Here is a 7,248-nt window from a genome sequence, read left to right as displayed (position 1 = left end):
AGATTCTTCTCGATCGATCTCCCGACATCACTCCACCAGTCCGCTGCGCCTGCGGCGGGGTGTGGGGAGCGCAGGCTGCGGGATGGTAGTGGCGGCGCCCCCTCCCCGGGACCGGCCGTCACCACGGGCGGCGTGGCCTCTCTGCTATGACCCGCGTAGACCCTTCCCTACCTGGGGGAAAGAGGGCAAGGGCGTGCGCGGGGAGCGGGGAGTGAGTGGACAGCGCTGCCCCGCTGCAGAGAGCCGGGGAAAGCGACCTCGATTTCCCCAGATCCGAGAAGCCCCGGCCGGGCAGCGATGCCTCGCTCAGCGCCTGCAGATGCTGCGAGCAGCGGGGTTGGCAAGGCATGGCCCGCCCAGCTCGGAACTCAGACGGGGCACACACTCAGGGGACCCTTCCCGGCGGTAATAAAACTGCCGTTTCCGCGAATGCTTACAAAGATGGGTTCCCCTCACGAAAAAAGTCACTCGGTTTTCCTAAAGGCCCACAGAAGGAGTATTTTCCTCTCAATGTTTGCTTCCCGAGTGTTTTTCGACAGGCTGTGGAGCGCGCAGGTGCCGGTGTCAGCTAAGCCATGATCGTGGGACCTAGAGAGCCATCTAGAGAGGGGCCTGGTTTTGCTCAGCACCTAACCCCAGTTTAGCATAGTGCCTGGTGAGTGATGTCCCAATAGTTACTGGCTGCATGAATTTTCCTTTTTTTAATTTCTTTTTCCAAGTCTTGGCTGATTTTTTTTTCTTTTTTTTTTTTTTGAGACAGGGTCTTGCTCTGTCGCCCAGGCTGCAGTGCGGTGGTGCGATCTTGGCTCTCTGTAGCCGGGACTACAGGCGTCCGCCACCACGCCGACTAATTTTTGTATTTTTAGTAGAGACGGGGTTTCGCCATATTGCCCAGGCTGGTCTCGAACATCTGGTCTCAAATGATCCGCCCGCCTCGGCCTCCCAAAGTGCTCGGATTACAGGCGTGAGCCACTGCGCCCAGCCTGAATTTTTATTCCAATAATAACTGTATTTTTGGACTTCCCGTTACGTGCCCGGCACTATGCGATTGGACGCCATTAGTCTCATCAAACTAAATTGAAAGCTTTTTAGAGATGAACTTTCAGCGTCATAATGTGATGATTTATTGTAGTCCCTGCCGAGGGAACTTGAAAGGGATGCTGAAGAAAAAGCCCTTCGCTTCAGCAATTTACAGCCCAAATGAGTTGAGCCATAATGAAGACGTCTCTTTAGGTGGCTGGAGACAACTTCAGAGGATACGGGGCGCTGCCTCTGTAGGGGTTAAATCCACTACTTTTATGCAGAAGTAACAGTGCCAGGGGTCACCCAAACTCCGGGAGACCAGGATGGTGGGTGCTGGCTTCCGGGGTGGCAGTTTACCGCAAACTGTCCTTGGCTTGCACCTACTGATTCTCCACGTGTGGCGGTTTCTTTTCTGCGTCTTTTTCTTCATCGGAAGCGGACAGTGTGGGACCCCCCCCTTTAATTCTGTTCGGCACGTACATAGTGCAGCCCTTCAGATTGCCTGCCATTATTACATTAACACATAGCCTAATACCCTAGTGGAATGAGCATGTGCTTTGGAGTAAGGGACGTTGGGCGGCCCATGTGTTATGTTAGATGTTTAAATTGGGGCAGGTTAGTTAATCTTCATGTCTCGATTTCTTGTCTGTAAAATAGAGTTAGTAACATTTGTAAAAGAGGGTGATTTAATGGTTAAAAAAGCGGGAATCTGTGTACGGTATCTAGCTCAGTGCTCGCCTCCAACTCCGCAGTTGGTAAATAACGGTCGTTTTAGTGTGATCTGATAGGCGCTGCAGTGGAGATGGGGACAAAGGGCTAAGAAAACAGAGGTCTGTGAGACAGGGAAGGGCATGAGGGCAAGGTTCCCGGTGAGAAGCTCTGTCCCCACACAGTGAAGGAGGAAACTAGGGGACCACAGGCAGAAACTAGGAGAAACCACAGGAGGAAACTAGGGGTCTTGAATCCTGGAGCAGGAACTTACTGTTTCTCTTAGAATATTTCCTGGTCGTTTATGTGATATTTTTCTGATCATAAAAAGTACATGTACTATAGAAAGTGTGCACGTGTTTTAGTCTCTTACCTCTATCTCCTCACTCTTTCCCCAGGCCATTTAAGTTAGTATTCTCATTAAAGATGTGGAACTGGTACCACTCGAAATTCTTCCAAAATGTCCCTTTTTTTTTTTTGCGGGAGGAAGTCAGCACACTTTTTCTCATCCACCTTATCTGTAGGTGACTCCTGCTGGGATCAGAAACTCTGTTCTCGTCCCGCTGAGCCTCTTAGAGCTGACCTGGCTCAGATCCCAAACTCTGGACCCATCATTTACACATGGAGACCCCTTGTTTCTACAGTTCATATTTTGACCTTCCTAGGCTGCCAATGCACTGAACATCCAAACAATTGTATGATATTTGGATCGTTCAAAAGACTGAAATGCATATAGGTGAGTGTGTTCATGTATGCATACATGTTATGCAGCATACCAGTACAACGAAAGCTGGAAATCTGTCACCCAGCCCAAGTTAGAATGTTCCCAGTATAATTTGTCAAAAATGTAATGCAAAAAAAAAAAAAAAAAAGCCTTTAAAGACCTTTACATATTTTCTTGTTAACTTTGCTGTCTGTTGATTGAGAAAATAGAAACTCTACTGACCAAAAAAGGTATTACATATTTCTTTTTTTTTTTTTTTTTTGAGACGGAGTCTCGCTCTGTTGCCCGGGCCGGACTGCAGTGGCGCGATCTCTGCTCACTGCAAGCTCTGCCTCCCGGGTTCATGCCATTCTCCTGCCTCAGCCTCCCAAGTAGCTGGGACTACAGTTGCCCACCACCATGCTCGGCTACATTTTTGTATTTTTAGTAGAGACGGGGTTTCACCGTGTTAGCCAAGATGGTCTCCATCTCCTGACCTCGTGATCCACCTGCCTCGGCCTCCCAAAGTGCTGGGATTACAGGCGTGAGCCACCGTGCCCGGCCTCTACATACTTCTTAAAACATTTATTTATGTTAGTGATTTTGGTCCCATTTTCATACAATTTAAAAATAGTAGGCCCCTATGTGAGGCCTGTGCATAGTGAAGACCTGCGTGAAGGTTAAGCTCATGGGCTCTGGATTGGATTCTCCTGGATTCCAATTCCAGCACAAGCTCTTTACCTGGATTCAAATCTCAGCTTCATCACTGAACTCACCGTGTGAGTCCTGGAGGAAGGTTTCCTTGTCCCTAAAATGGCTGTCATGATAATGCCTTTCTCTCAGGGGTTTTCTCTGAAGATTAAATGGGTTATTTATTTTTTGGAGACAGGGTCACACATTGTTGCCCAGGCTGGAGTGCAGTGGTGCATCACAGCTCACTGCAGACTCCGCCTCCCAGGCTGAAGCAAATCCTTCCACCTCAGCCTCTGGAGTAGCTGGGACTACACAGGCACAGACCACCATGCCTGGCTAACTTAAAAAAATTTTTTTTGTAGAGATGGGATCTCCCTGTATTGCCCAGGCTGGTCTTGAACTCCTGAGCTCAAGTGATCCTCCCTCCTTGGTCTCCCAAAGTGCTGGGATTATAGGTGTGAGCCACTGAGACTGTCAATGGGATATTACGTGTGAAGTACCTGAACTTGTATATGGTACACAGGGCGTAGGTGAGTGGTAGTGTGTGTGCCACATTTCAGCCTGTTGATTGCTGGAATATGCAGTCGTGTTTTTTGTTTGTTTGAGACAGGCTCTCGAGCTCTGTCACCCAGGCTGGAGTGCAGTGGCGTGAACATGGCTCACTGCAGCCTCAATCTCTCGAGCTCAAGCAATCCTCCTACCTCAGTCCCCCAAGTAGCTGGGACTACGGGTACATGCCACCACACCCAGTAATTTTATTTTTTGTAGAGAGGGGGTCTCACTATGTTGCCCAGGCTGGTTTCGAACTCCTGAGCTCAGGCGATCTGCCCGCCTCAGCCTCCCAAAGTATTGGGGTTACAGACATGAGCCACAGGACCCGGGCCTTGGAATATGCAGTTGAAGATGTGGAAGTCTCCAGCCCTGAAGTTGAAAGCCACTGGTCTAGATAAGGCTTTGCTCCATTAGTTCCAGAGGAGTGCTTCTCTTCTAATGTTAAATTACATCTGTGCTTTATGCTCCTGGACACTTGACTATGAACTTGACTATCTCATGTAACTCACAGTAGCTTCACCTGCTGATATTTTGTCATTCCAACATGACTGAAAGCCCCTTAAAGGTAGACTTGGTGTCAACACTTCCATGAATCCCACTATTAGCTGATCTCCTTGAGAGGAGGTAATGGGATATTTGGTGGTTGTCCTGCTGAAACAAAGCTTGTTTCCTTTTATAAAATCTAATTTCTTCCTTCTGATAAATACGCATATTTCTGTTTTGCTCTTGGGGAGATAGGAAGTAGCAAATCTTCATCCTACTGTATCTGTGGATGCACTGAAATTTGGCTTTGGCCTGGATCTTCAGAGGGTCAAATAGCCAAAGGTTGATTTCAGCATTATTTCTGTCTTCCTTGAACTTGTGTGTGATCAAGGATCATGTGGCCGGGTGCGGTGGCTCATGCCTGTAATCTCAGCACCTTGGGAGGCCGAGGCAGGAGGATTGCTAGAGGCCAGGAACTCAAGACCATCCTGGGCAACATAGTGAGACCCTGTCTCTACCAAAAACTAAACACAAAATTTTACATATGAAAAAGCATCATGTATGTGTCTAGGTTATTATCATATCTAATTAGCATAACTAGGACATGGATTGCCACTTGGAAAAAATAGTCTGAACTTCCATCATCCTCAGTTGAAAGTAAACGTATATTTAAGATCATAAATGTGCACTGCAGTGATCACAAGAGCAATCCAGCAGCTGTCATTATTGAGAAATTAAGACGTTGTTCCTTCACTATAACATCAAACTTCTATGATCAGTCTGCTAACTTTTTAAAAAGGTATGAATTGTAATAGGAACAATAATTTATTTGAGAGTTCATATTTATTCTTGTATCCTGGAAGTTCATTCTTTGTTGGTAATAGTTTTTGTTTAGTCAGATATTGACTTTAATATGTATCCCTTTAGCATTTAGCCAAAATGTGTATTCACAGTATCTCTGAGTCTCACTCTTCACATAGGCTTACAGATGAGATGTTACGTAGCCCTTCTCTCTACAAGTAGCCTCCTCTGGGGGAGTTATTTTGGTTTTCCGTTGGGTTTACCTCCTCAGGTTTAATTTCCTCATGGGGAGAAAGGTTGCTGGAAGCCCTGGCCAGGGATGGGGATTCTCACATAGATTCCTGGATAGACCAATCTGTCCCTCGTTAGACTCATACGCCCTTGGAGAAGAGGGGTATCTTTTTTTTAGGGGGGCCGTTGTTTGCCAGGGGCTTCATTGATTAATTATGTGGTACCCCAACCATCCTCTCTTTCCTTTCCTTCAGGGGAAAATGATGGAGAACGTCCCACAGCCCCTGTCCTCAGGGCTTGCCCCCCCCAAATTTATACTTCCTGTAGATGGCCAGCCGGTGGAAAGATGTTTATTGAGCACCTACTAGGTTCCTAGGTCTGTACCAGAGGCTGTGGAGTGCAGAGTCTGTGACATAATCTACCTTCCCTTAAGGAGCTTGCCTATAAAGAGAAGTAGAGCAGAACCCAGGACTAGCCAGTGTGGCACAGTTTCAAAGTGCAGAATGGCAGCATCTGGGAAAAGTATTCTGGGAAGTCCTCACAAAGAGCCAGAACTTGAGAAAGAGCTTGAAATATGGAAAATCATATTTACTTACTTTTAAAAGGACAAAACATATATATTAAATGTATAGCTTGATACATTTTTCCATATGTATGTGTCCACAAAACTGTCACCCAGATGAAGATGTAGAAAATGTCAGCACCCTTAAGGCTCCTGGATGTTCCCTCCCAGTCAATCGTCATCTCCAATAGTAACCACTCTTCTGACCTTTGTCATAATAGATTAGTTGTATCTGTTTTGCACATCATTCAAGAGGGGTCGTACAGTATAGACTCTTTTATGACTGTCTTTCTTCCTTCCACATTATGTTTGTGAAATTCATCCATCTCATGGCAGACAGGAGTAGCTCATTACCTGTCACTGCTTTGTAATCTTCCATGGTGTGAACACCCCACAGTCTCCATTCCATTGTTGATGACATTGGGGCTTCCAGTTTTTGGCTATGATGAATGAAGCTTCTGTGAATATTTTTGTACATGACTCTTGATGAACATACGTGCTTATTTCAGTTTGGTAGATACCTAAGAAGTGGAATTGCTGGGTTTGGGTGTTCCTTATATTTGGTTTTGGTAGATACTGACAATTGCCTGCAGTTGTGGTTCAGGTTACACTCCCACCGAATGTGTACAAGAGCACCAGTTTGTCCACACTCTTGCCAACACATGGTATTGTCAGTTGTTTTCATTCTAGTGTACCTGGGGGATGTAGAGCTAGATACATAATACATAATCTGTATTTTCTCGATAGCTAATTAAGTTGAACAGTTTTCATATACTTATTGGCCATCTGGATAGCCTCTTTTGTGAAAGACTTGTCTAAATCTTTGGTCCATTTTAAAGGATTTTGTTGGCCGGGCATGGTGGCTCACACCTGTAATCCCAGCACTTTGGGAGGCCGAGGCAGGTGGATCACCTGAGGTCAGGAGTTCAAGGCCAGCCTGGCCAACATGGCGAAACCCCATCTCTACTAAAAATACACAAAATTAGCTGGGCATGGTGGCGGGCACCTGTAATCCCAGCTACTTGGGAGGCTGAGGCAGGAGAATTGCTTGAACCTGGGAGGTGGAGGTTGCAGTGAGCCGAGATCACGCCACTGCACTCCAGCCTGGATGACAGAGCGAGACTCTGTCTCAAAAAAAAAAAAAAAATTAAAGAAAAAAGAATTTTGTTGTCTGGTTATTAATCTGTGAGATTTCTTGATATATTATAGATAAAATTTGCTTTGACACACACACACACACACACACACATATATATATAGTAATGATCTTCTAGTCTGTGGCATGTCTTTTCACTTGCAAAATGTTTTTTTTTAATTTAACTTGTCCAGAGTTAATTGAAGCTTTTCTTAATTCTCAAAAAGCTGGTAAAGAAAAAGATGGTAGTAAAAGAAAATCTGTCTCTCACAGTGAATCTGATGTCAGCAAATCACAGAAGAAAAGAGATGCTGCTGACAAACCAAGAGGATTTGCCACAGGTCTTGATCCTGAAAG

This window comes from Gorilla gorilla, chromosome 10 (genome assembly GCF_029281585.2).
Source record: "Gorilla gorilla gorilla isolate KB3781 chromosome 10, NHGRI_mGorGor1-v2.1_pri, whole genome shotgun sequence".
NCBI lineage: Eukaryota > Metazoa > Chordata > Mammalia > Primates > Hominidae > Gorilla > Gorilla gorilla.
This window is presented reverse-complemented; position numbering follows the sequence as displayed.